Below are 18867 nucleotides of genomic sequence, written 5' to 3'. Positions count from 1 at the left end.
CTTAAATGTGAGGTACTGCCGGCAGGGGAAAAGGCAGAGCTGCAGCCATTCACACTTCGTAGGCTGGGAGACTTCTTTCAAAGGAGTCCTGAAGTATTTAGGATTTGGGGGAAAACCCTTGTACCGGAAGAAAATGGCCTAAACACAATAGGACTCGCCATTTTCTCCTTCCAAAGCACAAAGCAGCTCCGCGGCTTCAGCACCACACAAAGAAAGCCCGGACTCTCTGAATTCTCTTACATTTTCCCCCACGATTTCAAAAGCCTTCCCCTCTAGCCGATCCGCTTTCCCAGGAGTGCTCACACAGAAAGAAAGAAAGGAGGAAGGGGAGGGGGAGAAAAGCGACTAGGCTAGGCGAAAGGGAGACAGTTTTGATCTTAGTTTATTTAAATCAAATCCTGCCAGGGAAAAGTACCGCTATCACATGTATGCTTGAGGAGGGGGGAGGAAGGAATTCCCCCAAACCCAAATCAGCTAGAAAGCTGGTTTGACCACCACATTCCTTCAAGCTGGATGGACTCGCGTTGCACCACAGAAACTCGAGCAGGGCCACACTGCCCAAGGAGAAGAGTGTACACACAGGGGCGCGCGCACCCCCATGACAGGGGAAAAAAAAAAATAAAAAAGATAAAATGCATTTTCAGCCCATCTGAAGCCACATAATTGATGTCGAATATAGCCCTCTGCCCCAGCTCTGCTAGCACCCGGCATTCCACCGCGCCCGCGGGAGCTCTGAGCCTCCTGATGCTGCCCTGCCGCCGCGCTCTGCTCGGCACGGCAAGGCTCGGCACGGCATGGCTCTGCTCGGCTCCGCTCAGCTCAGCCGCCCGTCTCACTCCCTCCCTTGTCTTTTATTTTCTTATTCAAGTAACTCAGCAGAAGACTGATAAAGAGCTGGTGGTATTCGAAAGTAATAACAATAATAATGAAAAAAAAGATAGTGGGAACAACAAAGAACCAAACCAAACCCAAACATCCCCGACCTAAACCGCAACAGCCTCTCACTATCCCTCTGAAATGCAGCAAGAAATTTGTACTTACAGCCAGCGCTAAAGTGAGTAATCCTCACCCCAGCGTGTTTTTTTTATTTTCCTTTTCTTTTTTCTTTTTCTTTCTTTTCATATATGTATATTTTTTTTTTGTCTGCTTTTTTTTTTTTTTTTTAAGTACTTGTTTGTTCCCATCGTCCGTGGCTCGAAGTGGATGCAGGCAAAACCGGCCTGTTAGCAGGAATGAAAATAAGAGTGATTTCATTGTGTAAATGCACCGAAGAGACAAGATGCTGGGTTTCTCCTAATACTTTCTGCTTGGGAACCAGTAGCTCTCAGCACAGGAAAGCAGGACTGTGTGAGTCTCCCCCTCCTCTCTCTCTCTCTCTCACACACACAGACACATGAACACGCACACACACACATACACACTTACTTTCCTTCTTCCATTTTTTTTTTTTTTTCAAAAGAGGGCAGGTCGTTCCCTGAATCCCAATGAGTTAAGTCAGTCACTTTCCTTCGCATGCATCACAGCCTCCTTAGAGCTGCAGGCACAAAAGAGCATTTAGCTGCCTCCAATTTGTGTAGAAGGCCTGGCCTTAATTTGCTTTTTTATTTTTTTGGGAGGGCGTTTGGTTATATGTTTTTTTATAAAGTATATTTAGATCATGTATTTTATGCATTATAAAAATACCATGTCCCCAACTTTGACGATTGAGCCACTAATTGTAACCTTTTAATTAAATTCCTGAACTTACACACATACTTAGCTAGTCTGCAGGAGCTTCACAAGAAATGGATGCACAGTATTTCTAAGCTGGGCAGACCTGCACCCTGTTTCCTGCAAAGGTCAGGGCTGTACAATCCACAATTACTTCGCAATGAAGTCTTCAATCAACAAAATCTCCTTGAAAGGATTACAGGCCTTTAAAAATAAAGCTTCAATCTTAAATATACATGGTGGCATATTCAATTTCAATCAAATATGAAGGATTGTTTAAAACATACATGTGTTTTCATGCGGGGTTACTTTTTCCAGGCAGAGAAAAGTATAAGCATGACTGTACTCACTCCACATTTCAGCAGCTATTCTATGTCTATTCTTCTTTCCCAGTAGAGGAAAATCCATGAGCATGTGTGTGTGTGCATATATATATATATGTGTGTGTATATATAACGTATATATAACGTATATATAAATGTTATTTATTTTTATATATGTGCGTATATATATATACACACACACCCCTATCTGTGCATGACAGATCGTGGCTAGCCTGGCCATGTCAGAGTCTGACACCCACAGGGCTGACAGAAGCCTGTCATGAGGCAAATAAACCGCTAAAACAACTCAGCGGTGGCCCTTCCTGATGTGGATCTACTGGGAGAAGAAAGGAAGGTCCGTGCTGGGGACCAAGGGCCCTAGGGGACCACAGGGGCTGTGGGGGTCCAGGGACACCCTTGGGTTCTTAGCACTTTCTTTGCATCCTTGTCATCTCCTAATTCCAGCTACACTTGCTCAAATGGATGGTAATCCGACTCTAGAAGAGATTAAGGAACCAGAGATAGCTGCATTTAGGATTACCAAAAGGAAATGAAGGAATCTAATCCACTACCACCCCTTACATTACAGGGTTTCAATAAGACATTATGCCACCTTTTAGGACTTTAAACAAATGAAATCACTTGGAGAAGGGGACAGAAAGAGACCAAGTGGTGGACAGTGTTTTTACCTATTACATGAATTGAATAGCAGAGAATAAGGTGAATTGTAAAGGCAGCAATGGCTGAGCTGCTTTCTTCTGCATCCCAGCACCCACTGTACCTGAATGGGCCCAAGGATCCCAGCTTCCTTGGCCCTCTCCTCAGGACCAGGGCAGGCTCAGAAAGGCCATGCTGGAGATCCACATATGAACTGCAACATCAGTCTAGTACTGATTTGAGCTGCAATATGATCTTTCCTCCCTCTCCCAAATCCTACACATCAAAAGCTAAAACTCCACAATATAAGTTTTTTCCAGTCCATACGAATTGCCAGTAAACCTTAGAATGTCCTTAGCTTCAGAGGGTTGTTTCTTCCCTATTCTGATTACATAAAGCCAAGAATAAAATAACCAGTGCTGACTATAGTGATAAAATGAAGTCCTCTAGTTTTCCCCCAGTTTCATGTTAAACCAAGGAAACAGCATATCATTTTGCTTCCAAATATACAAGCAGTCTATAGAAAGAGGACTGAGCTAACCTAGTCCTAAAACCAGTTCCTCCTCCTTTTGAAAGTGTAACATGAGTAACGTAGAATTAAAACAAACAAACAAAACCAACCAACAAAAAACCTGAGAAATCTAAAGGTGTTTCTTTTTGTCATTTCAAATATAACCGTCCCTTTTCCCAGACGAGTTTTATATCTGGAGTGCTAGACTGCCTACAACAAGCCTCTTTAAATAATATTTAATAGGAGTATGCTTAATTGCATTGAGCTTCTTCATATACTGATTATACTTGGTGCATTATCAGGGTCTTCTGAAATGCTCCTCGGTTGCAATAAAAGAGCCTTAACATGAGGGAAAAAAATGGCTAGTCATTCCAGAGGAAGATTTTGTTTTGTCGAGTGCTTGTCATGGTCCTTTGCAATCCTGGAAGCAACGTGAATCAAAAGCCTCAGAAAGAAGACCTACGTGGACCGAGGCTCCAAATATAGCAGGCGCTAATTATGGAAGCTCGTTCCCTGATTTAGGACTCTATTTTCTTTTGCAAGCCCATCATCCTGACACGACGCAGCTCAGGATGTTTGTTCAAAGCTTATGAAAATGTAACCCAACTCATTGCTAGAAGTTGTTGCTAATTAGTTGATAATAAACTTCTCCGGCCAGGACACAAAAGTCTTTCAGAAGTGCAAGGTGTTCTTTGTGGTGCCCTCACAAGGGGAATTAGCATATCAATTCGGCGGGGGAACAATGCAGCAAGGCGCTTGCTTCCCCCCCCTCCCTTCTCCCCTTTCTCCCTTTCCTAACGTTTTAAGTGGATGTGGTGGGCATGAAAGCGAAAGGCTGGGGTTCCCAGCGCCGCCCCGCCCTGGCTCCGGGCTGAGCCCGCCGCGCTCATCGCACTTGTAGCCGCGTCCGGCTCTGGACCACCGGGCAGCTACCCCTCCGCGCAGCTGGCTTTACGACCTCTCCTCTGTGGCTCTGACAAATGGAGATAGCTGGGGGTTTGCGAGCCCCCGCCCTGCCTCCTCCTCCCCTCGCCACTGATGAAAGGGTTTCAGCCTGAAAGCCTTTTGCAAATGGATGTTTTACAACGCCTCCCGCCCCCGCCAAGGTAATTCTGCTACCCAATATCCTTAATAAAGACTGTTGTTCCCCCTTCAGTTGTTAAAGGTTTCTCTGACAGACTGGTCTTTTCTCCCTCACCTCCAAAGCGTGGATTTCTAGACCTCCCTACACAGGTGTAAACACCGAGAGAAAGCAATGGTCCTGATAAAAATGTTCAGCCAGTTATAAATGCAAATAACTGAGGGGGGAAGTCCCATTTTTAGCAATCTAACATGAATTTGTCCTATTGATTGTGATTGCTGCCTCCTCCTGCTCTTTTTTTTTTCCTTTATTTTCTTTTTAATTTTATGCCTAGTAAATTCACAAGAAGATACAAAACCTGCAAACACAAGGCACAACCAAACACCCAAACCTCTTAGCTGCTTGGTGACATGTGTAAGTGGATGGCATAGAGGAATGGAAATCTACGTACAACAGGCCAAAGAAAGCAATTAAACAAAACTCTGTGATCCTGAGGCCTCTGATCCATCTAACTGTGCTCCTACCCAAAGGCTTGACAGCTGCAAGAGTTATTTATTCACATGGTTAGAGCACAAATAAATGCCTAAGTTAGAATGAGAAATGTGGTTTGGGCCCTACAGGTAAATCAGAGCAAGTCTACGGAGTGGCATTTGCCCTCCTTGGTGGCTGCGGATGAACCCTTTGTTTGGAGCGTGGGGAAGGGGCCAGCCTGTGAGGAGATAAAAGCTAGGCTTGCCTAATCAGGGCAGAAATGAACCGAGAGATTTCAATCTTCTGCCTTTTCTTTTTCTTTTCCTTTTTTTTTTTTTTTTTTTTTTTGGGAAGGAGCAGCACTCTCCAGTTGGCTCCCACTCAAAAAAGAGGATGCTTGAATACAGTTATTTTTAGGAACTGCAGCAATATGTAGTGTGCAATAAAGCGTAGTGATATGCTAAGGAGTAAAAGAAAAGAAACCTCTTTTTTCCCCTTAAATCGCTAGGGAAATGGTACCCCAGGAAAAATGTGTTGTGTAATTTAAAAAAAAAAGAAAAGTATTTATTAAGAGAAAATGTTTATTTTCTTGGGTTTGTATAGGGAGTCTTGAGTGATGAGAATAAAAGCCCAAATACTAAGAGTTTTCATGAAATTCAGTTAATGGAAAGAAAACCCCAACCCCATGTTAAGGATGGTTGTTTCCCCAAATGCAAACCATAAGGGAGGAATCTGAAGAGAGCTTTACTTTCTGTGCAAAATCTCCATTGTTGCTTGGCAAACAATGGGAGCTCTGGGCGACTGGAAGGCTGTGAGAATGAATAGGGAATCCGCAGGATGTGTGCGGGTCAGTGCTTGGGGTCTCTGTCCTAAAGCCCCTTTCTCAGCTTGCCACAATAAAGTAGCACAAGGTTTAGTCTTTCCTGGGTCACTGGCCATCTTCTATTATTCAACACTTCACAACAAAAAACACTTATTAATCAGCGCTGACCAGAGGCCCCTTTTGAAACAAGAGAAGGGGAGAAAAAGAGGGGGGAGAGAGAGAAAAGAAGATTGAGAAACCCCGAACAGACCCTCCCAATACAAGAGCAACCATAGGAACTTTCTCAACTGGCCAAAGAGATTTTTTTTTTCATTTTGCCACAACAAAGTTTCCAATCAGGTCAGAGAGGACTGGACTTTCCCCCCTACCCCCACCCCTGTTTCCTCTCTCACTCTTTCCTTCTTGCTCTGAAGATGATGGAGACTTTGTTTTGCAAGTAAGGATGGCTTTAGGTCAAATTGCCAAGGTCTGATCTTAGAGGTGTATCCTTGCTATATTGGAAGATAAGGCTGTTTCTCATCTGGGCCTCAACTCTGGAGATGGCGTAGGAGAGAAGAGGTTTGCTTGTGGGGCGCTGCTCTTGTGCTTTAAGAGCTGATGGATGAGGTGTCAGGGCAGTAGTTGTATGTGGACTTGGCTCAAAATGGTATGAGAGAGCGTCAAATGTGCCATTTATTGACTCTGCTGAGGGCAATCGTGGGCTTCTTGTTGTTGTTCCTGATTTTCTAGCAGTATATATTGCAAAGGTCTAAATGGTGAGCTTTGGAGTGAAAAGGAACTGATAGATTGAAGAGAAAAACTTTGTATTCCTCCGTGCAAAGGAGGATTCAGAGGCAGCGGTGAAAAGGGATCTTAAAGGACCTAATAAGTGATAATTTGATTTGCAGGAGGAAATGTGGGGGTTTTGGTGTTTTTTTTTTTCCCTTATTTTTCTTCTTTGTTGCTTTCTGATTATTATTTTTTTTTTGTTTTAGGTTGTTTATTCTTGAGTCAGTTGGTGTTTCTATGTAATGAAATATGCATAGATTGTCACACAGCCCACATTATGATGTTCATGCCTCTTACCCCCATGAAAATTATCTAAATAGCATTGTACAAAGAAGTTCAGTTTGTTAGCTAAAACTGTTTTTTGAGTGGAGCATATGACTGAAAAATTGAGGTAGTTCAGACTTTGTTAACAGTACAGGTACAGATATACCTAACAGAACAAAGCAATTTGTACTAACTTTTATATTTAACAAATGCATAGAGACAGCAAATATTGAATCCCCTGTGGATTACCTGCGAAAATGAAATTGTTGTCTCAAGAAAAAAATTAGTCCACAAGAAAGGTAAAAACTCCTTTTATTTTATTTTTTGTTGCTGACTAAATCGTGTGTGTGTATCAAGGGGTGGGCTTTTTTGTTCGTCTGAAGTCGATGTGCCTATTTTAGCTAGGGTATATCACTAAATAGTAGGAACCTAAGGAAAAGCTGTTCCTTAAGCCCTCTGAATATCGGACTTTGTAGCATGTAAGCTGCTACTAGTGCACCATAGAACTCCTCACTACAGGGTATTGTTAGTGGAAACCAGAATAAAGTGTTTTTTTGTGGGGTAGCCCAGTGGTGCTTTACCACAGTTTGCATCGCAAAGACCAGGCTGCAGTTCAGGTTTGTTTGCAGGAAATATACTTTACGTAAGTGCGCATAGTAGAGTATTCTCTCTTTTCTCCTCAAATATTGTGTTACTCAGATTTTGCAGAGCTTGACGTTCCAGCAATGGAGTAATCAAGTGTTACCTAAATTATTTAAAGCCTGGGATTAAAGGCCTTAGCTCTGAGTGCTGACAAGCTTTCAAATATAGCCTGAGAAAAGTTTTGTATCCTTTCCTCTGTGTGTACACTTTGAAAATAATTTGGAAAAATACAGTGAATTATTCTCAAAATGTATGCACAGAGAGAATGAATAATTCTTTTACAAGTTGCTCTCCAAAGGAATGAGTGACTATTAAAAATACAGCAGCAATGTATACACAATAATATTGTGGCACCTGCAACATTATTTTTAGCAGATCTATTCCTTCCACTGGAGCTTATTGAAAGGAGCTCTTTTATTTTAGGACTTTGGCTTGTTCTGCAACACAAAGAATACATTAATTCAACAAATATGACCATTTCAAATGTTAAGCTCTTTTATGTTTCGAGGCCTTACCCTTCATTTATTGCTCTTCTGGATGCTCAGTGGCTTCACGCTTCTGTGTACTGAAAAGTAATGATGATAACATATGATTACCTTAAAATGTTGGATAAAATACATAGAAATGCATTTTCAGCAAGCTAGATTTTATTTCCACCTGTATGTGGGTTTGGTGAGCTACATGTATATTTATTTGTGTTCTTTGTCATGGCTTTGTTTTGTGAATGGATGGATTGTTGTTGTTAAACAGTTATAGATACTTTATTTTTTTTTTCTTTTAGATACTGTGCCATTTCTGCTATACTCTAATGCAAAAACAGATGCACAAGGCTGTTGTATTCTGGGTTTTCACTGCATCACTGTAGTATACTTTGGACAGTATTCTGTAAAACTAATGTCATTCACAGAAATAAGGATTTTTCTAGGTTGACAAAAAAGAAATAGCAATGGCAGTTATATTTTTACAAAGGTTTCATCATTAGTAGGTTGTTCTATGCCATCAAAAGACTTAAATTAGAAATGTTTCTATATGTCAGCTTCTCTTTCCATTCTTACTAATGGCTGATTGTGTGAATAAGTCCGATTTAAATCAGTGGGACTATTCAAAAGCTGAGATGCTACTCTACATGACAAAGGGGACAACAAAATTTGGCCCACTGAATTGAATGGAACTATTGGAAGAACAATATAGAGCTTGGAGTGTAGAAGGATACTCAAATCTGTCTTTAGTATAATGCACCAACCTTACGCAGTGCTTTTAAAACATGGACATTTCTGCACATACGAGTCTGTAGCTTCAGCCAAGAGAGACAAAAACAAGCCACTGGGGATAAGTAAGGCGTGTGAGGCTGGCAAGGATGGAAAGCAGAGCATATCGATCACAGGCAGAAGTGCGGGTTAAGGTGGTGCAGAACAGAAGGTAAAGGACACCAGCACTTTGTTCGTGGAATATATGTGCCAGGCTGAAGGACCACTACAGAGCTGGAGATGGGTTTAAGAGATAAAAGAAGCCTGAGATAGCTACTGTAAAGTACTCAGAAAACAGAAGAGGTTCTTCCTGTGTGTTTGCACAACATTTGTGATTTAAAGTAGTTCCATATTTACTTATATTGATATTTTCAGGTAGAATGATTTTTAAAGTATTACCTTGTCTGTACAGTGCATCCTGGGTTAAAAATTACTTATAGTAACTGTTCCAAATATCTACGGGAATTAGGATGCTCTTCCCATAAATTATCTCTGCTCCTGTGAAGACTGCTTTACTCACATGTGAGTTGTATCCACTCTACTTGCTAAGGGTTTTCCAGCCAACTTATTTCAGCAAAGGCTTGGTTACGATTTGAAATAGATAGATCAAGGTTTTATAAATGAGTTCCTGAAAATCTGGCAGCAGAAAGACAAATTTTAGCATGTTACACATGTGCAAATCTGTCTGACATACCCCTGAAGAACCATATCTTTTACATTTCTCTGCATATATATATCACTATAGACTGATGAAAAAGAAATATCTTGTATATACATATGTTGGTTTTTGGGTCTGCATCTTGGATGTGTATAAACATCTGCATGTTTATTTTAGTAAGTCTGCTCCTTGATAATGAATACAAAGGTTATATTCATTCAGTAAAAAGAGTGGTATATTTAAATATAGGGAAAAGTGACAGGTGAGTTTACCTTCTAAGGGACTTATTTATTTGTCCACTCCAGAAACTGTAGTGCTACTATGAAAGTGTTTTTGACAAAGAGAGATATAGAATAATCAATTAGAAATATGGCAGAAATATAGCACACTTTATTGAGTGTAAATATACTTCCAACTAAGTGAGGGCACAGAAAATGCAGAGCCATGTGGGATACAACAAAACCCAAAGCACACAGGCTCAATGCACCTTCACTCAATCACACCAGAGATTTTCCTTCCTGTTCTTCACGGCAACACTGGAACTTTGTGGAGATTTTGTCCCATGTTTTAATAAACACATTATCTCAAAGGCTTGCAACATGGAGTTATGTTTAAGAGCAGGCTGAAACCAGCCTGTCCGCTGGAAGGTCTCAGGTTCTTGTAGACCAAGAATCTGGGACCTGCAGTCTCAGCAGCTGATGAGCAGAGGGCCTGTTGGGAGTAGAGGCAGGGAATAAAGAGATGAATCTGTCGGTCAGTATGAAAGTTGTTTTTATATATGCTTTTTTTTTTTTTTTAAGGTGGAATCTGAGTGATGGAGTGTTCACCAAAAGTTAGTGCTATATATCTAAAGAATTCAAACGTAATGAGTCATTCTTTCCAAGGCTTTGATTATTTTTCTCATAATACATTTAGGGCTTGTTTCCTGTTTTTTGAGCCTGGGGCCCTCATGCTTTCAGACTTTTCATCTGCAAAAGCTAGAAATTTACTTTAAAAAACAAGATTTGAGCTTCTCTTGCAGATACTTGATTGCAGCAGCTGGGGCTTTATGAAACACTGGCTCATGAAAGTGGGAGAGCTAGCAGTATTAAGAAGCTAAGGGAAGGGCCTGGAATTATTATGAAGTCTTATAGCTTGGAGAGATCAAATAACTATTCAAAAGGCTTCTAAAAGCCTCTGTAATTCTGGGGGGGGGGGGAGTGTTTGTGTAGGGGGTGAGTTTGTTCACAGATCCTCACTAAAGGAAATGTGGGGAGAGGATGCTGGTGAGAATAAAGTTTGTGATGACATGTTGAGAGAGAGGCTCTGTATCAAGGGCTGGGCATCACTGAGAAATGCAGGGATGGAGGCACTAACTCCTTGCAGAGGCAGGAGCAGGGGGTTGGGAGGGAAGCTGCTGCTCAGGTACCTGATGACTAGTTGTTTAAATACATCAAAATTGATAATCTATGCAGCAAAATTCAGCTTGCTGCAGGGAAGAACTGCTCCAGCTTGGCTGCAAAAGCTTGAACTCCAAGAAAGGCTGAAATTGCTCAACTACATATTTTACGACAAAAGCGTATTTTTTTTTTTTTTTTAATGGTAGATGCCATGGTTTGGGGATAAAAAAGTACCAGTAGATGGCGTGCAAAAATATTCAGAGCTGTTCACAGGTTTTATTGGACAAATGCAAGTTCTTGTTATTGCAACTGGCTTTGAGTATGAAGGCATGTAAGTAGTGAGTTTAATGAAGAGGTTCCTGGTAAGCAGGGAGGATGTGCATGTAAGGGGAAAAAAAGAGTGAGATTAAATTAATCTATTCATCTGTTTTCACAAATAGCTTTTCAACCGCTGCTGCTTCTTTTTTTAACCTAGTCAAAGCATGCCCATTTCAGCAAGGGTCATTTCCTTCCCAGGCTTCACACTACAGTCTCCTCTTTTGAAATGCTGGCTAAAATACATGCTTACACTTTGTCTTGGGGAGGAAAGCATAGAAAGAGGAGCTTGTTTCTTTGCATTTTATTAGAATTTACAAATAAAAATAATGTACAGGAAAGATCAAGCATTGAATACCTTGTGAAAATGTCAATGCATTGGAAAGTTATGGGTTCATGACATAGAGTCTGTTTGACGTTCTTCATTTTACTTGGTATTATTATTCCATGTTGATCGATTTAGCCTTATGTTCCTGCAGAACTGGAAATAGTCACTCTAAAATAATTGTTTGGGTTTTGTTTTGGTTTGGGTTTTTGTTTTTTTTGTATATAAAGTATCATAGAGAATCAGTTGACTGCTGCCAGTTGATAATGCCCACCTGCAGAGGTAACAGTAGCACTGTCTGAATTTACTGACAGTAGTTTTTAGTCCAATAAAAAAAGGTGCTGAAACTGTAGATGGTCATGTAGATGGTAAATTGTAGATGGTCATGGCCATGGCTATGTGTACATGAAAATATTGGGTTTGATAGATATCTTTGGTCATATTAGTGATGCTTTGCCTCCTGCTTACTAGTTTTCCAAGAATGATTTTGAGGTCAGAGGTCTTCCCCACCAGCTCCACAGAAATTATGTCGTGTTATCAAACAGAGTGTGATATGTGTGTCAGATGACCTACAAGAAAAGTTGGTTTGTTAGCAGTCTGATATACATTTAAAAACAAAAAATTAGAATTCACCGCTTAAGCCCCCTACCAAACAGCTTTGTTTTACAGTGACCTGCACCTTTGAAGATGCAGACATAAAAACCTCTGAGAAACACTGTCTTCCCTTTCTGCTCTTACCTATTTACTGTGGTTCATAGAAATACTGTAGTGAAGGCATATCAGAATTTGTAAAGACAAGATTTTTGTTACAAGGACGTGATGTAACTGTGTCCATGCAAAAGACAGAGAGAAAGGTTCAGCAGAAAAAGCTCAGGAATATGCTGGGGTGCTTCTAGGCTTTCTAGCTCTAACACAAACTGCTGTTCATGGAGGTTCAGATTAGGAAAATATGAAAATCTAGATTGTTGCTAGGTTCTAACCAAGTGTTTTGCAGAAGCGGAAGGAGGAGTCTGCATGCACTGGAGTTCTTCACTTTCAGGAGAGTGAGACAGGCAGAATTTCTCCTTCTGTAGGAGCTTTTGCAATTAGATCAGATTTGCTGATTAACAAAGATATTTTGCAAAGTTTTGCTAATATTTTATAACTCGTGATTTCTCTGTGTCAGTTCTGCTTGTTATTTGCATAGCTATCTTTATAAGTGAAAGGACATAAACCCAGGCCTTCTAAATATAAAAAGAAATATATTTTTGTGACTTTTTTTCTTATTAGGGCTATATATTCTATGTCTTGCTTGTCTTTCTACAGCATTTTGTCTTAATTAGAGCTCATTCGCAGCAGTCTGTGTAAATTGCTTGTTTCTCATGACAGTGCTACCATTTAACCCAAAACCAATAAAACCTTTTCATCATGCTGCTCCTTCTTGTTTTCTTGCTTTTATGTGTGTGGTGGAGGTTTTTAGATGAGATTACAGTTTGAAGATTAAGCATACACATAATTCACTTACTTTATATTATATTTCAGTACATTTAAATGATCACATCTATTTTTTTTTTTTGTCAACTGAGTGTTCTACGTCTACTGGAAAAGTAAGGTATCAGTACACTGTGATGAAATAGAAGGTGCTGAATTCTACTCTTCTGTATACTTTTCTCCCCATTTAAAACAACACATATAAGTATCTGTACTAGATGAAAGGTTAAATGACAAGATTTTAATTTTTTATTACTCACTTGCCCTTTTGGCAGTGAGATTTAGTAGGAGCATGCGATCTGAGGTTTCTAGCGCAGAGCTTCAGTCTGGTGCTTCTCTTAATTTGTCATTTTTTTTTTTTTATTTTATTTTTTAGTTTAAATATTTCTGAAAAGTAGATGCTTTTTCTGTCAAAACAAGAGCTTTTTGTGGGACACAAAATCTGTTTTTAATGACTTCAGTTTATGTGAATTAAGATTTAGTGTTTACCGGGACACAATTCTATGAATTGGTGAATCCCATCACTCATTGGAATAAATAAACTGCCTTTTAGGAATTAGTGCTTTGTATGATTAGAGTTGTATTGACTTTATGCTTATAAAGGATCAGCATTTATAAAATGCACTAAGAATTATTTTGTGTGTTTCCACTGAGAGAGACAATGTGATCTATTGCATGTCTGTTAATGTCTTTACTGAGTGTCTTGAGACACTTGTTTGGGAAACACCAGGCGACACTGATGGTAGTAGGAAGGTAGATAAGCAGTGCTGTTGAAAAACATTTAATTTAATGAAGTCTAGTTAACTGAAATCTTGAATTTTAATAATACCCAGCCTAGTCAACACCCTCCATATTTTATGGACCTTTTTTCCCTTTTTATGACAGCAGATCAGCCCTTTGTGCCAAATAAGTTACCCCAGAGTGTTTTGATCTCTGAGTATACAACTCTATGTATATACTTTACAGCAAAGCATGTTTCTGGAAGCAGTCCTGGGAACACTGCTCGGGACAGTAGTCTTAATTCCCAATTCAGAGAAGCAGCCAAACCAACAAGAGCAGCAGAAGATGCAAGGCTAGAAAATCAATACTCTGCTGTGATTTAAAATAGTTTGTAAGTGTAATACCTGTCTTTGTGAGGATCATAGAATCATAGAATCATAGAATAGTTAGGGTTGGAAAGGACCTCAAGATCATCTAGTTCCAACCCCCCTGCCATGGGCAGGGACACCTCACACTAAACCATCCCACACAAGGCTTCATCCAACCTGGCCTTGAACACTGCCAGGGATGGAGCACTCACAACCTCCCTGGGCAACCCATTCCAGTGCCTCACCACCCTAACTGGAAAGAATTTCCTCCTTATATCCAATCTAAACTTCCCCTGTTTAAGTTTTAACCCGTTACCCCTTGTCCTGTCACTACAGTCCCTGACGAAGAGTCCCTCCCCAGCATCCCTATAGGCCCCCTTCAGGTACTGGAAGGCTGCTATGAGGTCCCCACGCAGCCTTCTCTTCTCCAGGCTGAACAGCCTCAACTTTCTCAGCCTATCTTCATACGGGAGGTGCTCCAGTCCCCTGATCATCCTCGTGGCCCTCCTCTGGACTTGTTCCAGCAGTTCCATGTCCTTTTATGATGGATACTCATCTTTATTCTATCAACGCCAACTCTAAAAATACTAATTTCAGATTTCATGTCTCCGTTGTGCTTCTTCCATCCCTTGGGTCAATAACCTGACTTTGGACAAGAGGATTGAAGTGAGAGAGTGGATGGGCATTTATAACAATTTCGTGAGCGGTTGAGATGAGTTTTGAATTTTGCTTTCAGATTAGTCAGGCTCAAAACCAGTTCTTTGTCAAAGGTTCAAATTACCATGGTTACACTTAAAAGTTACCACTATGAAAATCTCTTAAAAGTTTAAAAAAGATGTGGGTTTTGCCTATGTTCTTGCTATAAATTTCTGATATTACTCCTGCTGAAAAGTAGGGTCTCCATTCTTCAGTAGTCCTCTCTGAGCTAAGATCCTTAACTTTATCTTGTATCTAATTCATTTCTTTCTCTGTTCTTGCCTTACTGCGTGGAATATCATTCTCTGTCACATTTATTTTACCTGTATAAATTATTTCTTTCAAATTATCCTCTGTCCTCCCACTCATTCTCTTCTATAATTTTCTAGAATCTTACAAATACAAAGGTTAATTAACTAATAGTCAAATGCTGGTTTGACACAGGTAAGTGCGTGTTCTCTCTGCTTTTACCTAATGCAAGTAGGGAGAGAGGCTAGAAGATCTGGCTGGCAGGAGAAGAATTTGCTTCAGAGATTTGGTTCTCAGGTTCTTTTTTTTTTCCCCTCTTTGCCCTATGTATGTTGTCGTGGTTTAAACAAACCCAGGACAATGTAGTCGGACAAGGGGAAAGCTTAGTAGAAAGAACGGTTGCGTGGTCTACCCTTCTATAGTTTGAAGAAATAAAGGACACTACAAGTGACAATTTTCCTGCGTTTTAGCATCCATGGCATCAGAGAAAGTCAGGTCCGGGCAGGAGCAGGACCCTTTGTGTGAAGTATCACAGAGGAGAGTGGCTACCTCAGTGTGTCATCTGTGACTTCAACTCTGGTATGAGCTGTAGCTTCCCCAATTAGGAGACCTGATAGACACCATCAGTAAGTCTGAAAGGGGCTTGATAAAGGGAAGTATGAGCCCAGCTACAGCATGAGATGTTGCTGATGTTGTGTGTGTGAGGTTTGCACAAGTATCTTACCAGCAGTGGTGGGCAGGATACCCATCTCTCACATTCTTTTGAAGGTTTAGGGGGTCTTGCTAAAAGGGCTTGCACAGCAGTTGTGTGCTGACTGTTGAAAGGTGGAGAGCCAGCTCTCATCTCAGTGTTAAAGTCTGCACTCCAATTGCCTTACTAGGGGACATTTAGCTGGAATTAACATTGGTCAGTGTTGTGGTTTAGTCCCAGCTGGCAACTGAGACATGGGTGCATTACCAATATTATTGTCAGGCTACAGCCAGCACACAGCACTGCACCAGCTAGTAAGAAGAAAATTAACTCTATCCCAGCCAAAACCAGGACAGTCAGCCTCATGTTTGCTTCTACAACATGTAAAAGGAAGGCGCTATAATTACTGTGCATGAAAGCTATATCTAGTAGAGGTATTATATCTGGTTTAAACTGTAGATTTTCCAGAATGAGTCTTTGCTTCTTTTTTGGGGGTGATGTTTTCTTTATCAAGTTGAATAAATAACATAGAAACAAGCCTGAGAACCTTACTTCAAGTGATATTTACCTACTCACTTTGTCAAAGATACATTATGTGCTGTGTAAATGGTCTGTGATAAAAAATACAGTCCTTTTTTTCCAAAACCTGCAATTTTCTTGTAGATTTTTTCTATTTTTTTATTCAGACATGTTATTTAGCTGAAACTTTGCTTAAATTTAAGCTAAATCAATTGTATAAATTGTATCTCTTCTGCATGAAAGAAGCAGACAAGTTACAGGCCAGTGAAAAAGGAACCTTTCTGATAGTTTTGCTTGTGCAGTTATGCTGTTAGGAGTAATCATAAGTAATGATCTATAGATAGACCATTATATGGATGTTTGTATATGGACAAAACCAGGCCAGTGTTTACTTATGTGAGATCTTACATTTCCTGAAGATGATCATATCACTCAAAAGGGTAGGTCTGGCCTAACTAGGGTGGAAGATTTCTAAACCTGTTTCTGACTTAGTTAAAAACCCTTTGCTATTGCATTAACAGGTCCATTCAGCACCTCTCAGAAGCAGGCTGCAAATGTGTATGGGACGATAACATTTTTATGAGAGAAAACCATTGTAGGCCACAAACCCTGTGAGATAGGTTTCTTCTCTAATTGTCTTTTCCCTGAGGTACCTATTATACTTTGTGATGGAATAAATTGTATTAATAATTTTATTCATTTAAATGAGGAATGGTTTCTCAAAAGGAGTAGCTAAAAGAGACAGGATCAGTAAAAGAAATGAAATCTCCACCTTGACACTAACAAGGCTGATTTTTGAATGTCCTACAGTTCAGTTTCTCCATATGATACCCTAGGTAAATGCACCTGCTTTATTTCATAGAAAAAGTCATACTGACTTTAACTGAGAGCTAATCATGTGAATAGTCCCTACAGTATTTTTAAACACTTGATTTATTTTAAGGCAAGCTTTGGTTATAATTTGTGTTCCACTATTCAGATCTATATACCGAGTACTATTTTGTTGCATGGTCTATGTGAGTGTTAATTACTGCATTATGCATTAATAATATTTTAAACTTCGCTGTAGTCATGATGAATCCAAAAGAGGACATTGATAACCCAAATAGATATGGTAACTTGGTATGATTTAAGATAATATGACAATGTAAAGAGGGTCAAGGCTCCATCATGTTCAGTGGTAGGCAACAGACTGAGAGCAAGTAGGCGCAACTCTCCCACCTCAAGGTTTGCCTGGTGTTAACTGTAGGTAAAGTTGAGGTAAAGTAACAAACACTGAATTGATAAGTACCATGTTGTTGACTAATTGAGATTAATCCCAGCTCCTGAACAAAAGGACTATGTTCACTGTTATCAGCTGTTACACCCTCAATGACCGTCGGGTGTGGGACAGTGGTGCTAGATAGTTATTGTCATGGCCTTTCATGTATCTGGTTGTTTGTATGAGCTTATTACTGACTGACCAGATTAAATCTCCCTGCACTTGTATTGCCAAGGAAATGGTGGTGGCTGGCAAGTGTGGCCACCTGGGGTCTTGTAGGTGTGGTTAAGCACAGGGTCTAAGGTTGAAGAAGGGAATTTACCATCTTCTGTCAGCTCCTGGGAAATGCCATGGGAAGGTGAGCAGTGTTTGGAGGTGTAGAGAAATGGGATACTGAATGAAAAAGTGCTTGTGGAAATGGTTATAGTATGAGGTTGCAGATTTTGAGCACGGGGCCAGGGCAATAGTCTAAAATCTGCCTAGCAATGCAGAAATGAGTATCTCTCAGGAAGCAGCATCCCCTGCTTCTCCCCATCAAAGCCAGAAAATGTGAACTGAGCTCAGCGTGCCTGCAAATGGCTTCTGCAGGAGAGGAGGTGCCAGGGGTCAAGCAGCATTCACTGCAGGACGCCTGTGCTATGCAGTCTGACACAGGATAAAACCCACCTGTATTCCTGAATTTGTGCTTGGATGATTCATGTAAACTTGCATTAACAATCATACTTTTTCATGTGGAATACATCACTGTGAACAAGCTTTGGAGCCTCACATGACAGTGCAGAATCTCAATCTAAATCCCTGTATCCATCCTACAGGATGGAGCTCATCTTTCAGACAATGAGAGCTTTAAGAGGAGCTGACTATCCATTTGTGGTTATATATGGAGTTGATTAAACGTATAAATGCATATACAGACTTTGTAGATTAAATTATCTCTGTCATGTCACTAGAAAAGCTCAGTAGAGCCTCCTTCTGTGCAGTAGGATTGTTCACTTTCAAACTTGGATACCACAGCCCAAGATGGGTTCCACTAACAATCTTGTAAAGGTGTACACCATCAGCCTTGCACTAACGCTGTGTCTTTCTACTACTGTTTCCACTCCTTATAGACTCAGTGATCCTTTCAGTCACTGTGTCACACTGGGAACTCAAACAGAGCTGCACCAAGAGGTCCTCTTACGGCAGTAGGGAGATTTTTAAAGCATGGTGCAATATTGCCATCTATTCTGAGAATCCTCTGAAGCAATAGTTCTGAGAAATGTATTTTTTTTCCCCTTTCAAGTGGGATTTAACACAGTCCTAATGATGAAAATTCAGTTGCTAATGTAGCTTTTCTATTTTTTTTTTTCCCTTTTTAACCTGTTACCCAGCTATTGTGCTTATCCTAGGCTCAAACTATGGTCCATGACTTCCTGAACGCACAAGTTCTCCATGTGTATTATTCATTCTAATGTATCAAAGAGCTTCTGACAAATGCAGTAAATTCAGGGAACAACATCCAAAATTTGGGTTTGACTTCAGTTCAAAAGCATAATAACTTGATTGTGTGGTTCCTGAAAACACAAATGATGGGCTCAGACCCACTCTGATGAGTAAGGGCAGAGATTTAAAGCAAAATCTTGAGTTTGGCTCTGTTTTTCATCTAATACTGAAATCCCAGCTGAGAATTTGTGACCAGCAGGTGAGGATAGCTCTAGTCTGGAGCTGAGGATGGTCACT

This window comes from Lathamus discolor, chromosome 2 (assembly GCF_037157495.1).
Source record: "Lathamus discolor isolate bLatDis1 chromosome 2, bLatDis1.hap1, whole genome shotgun sequence".
NCBI lineage: Eukaryota > Metazoa > Chordata > Aves > Psittaciformes > Psittacidae > Lathamus > Lathamus discolor.
This window is presented reverse-complemented; position numbering follows the sequence as displayed.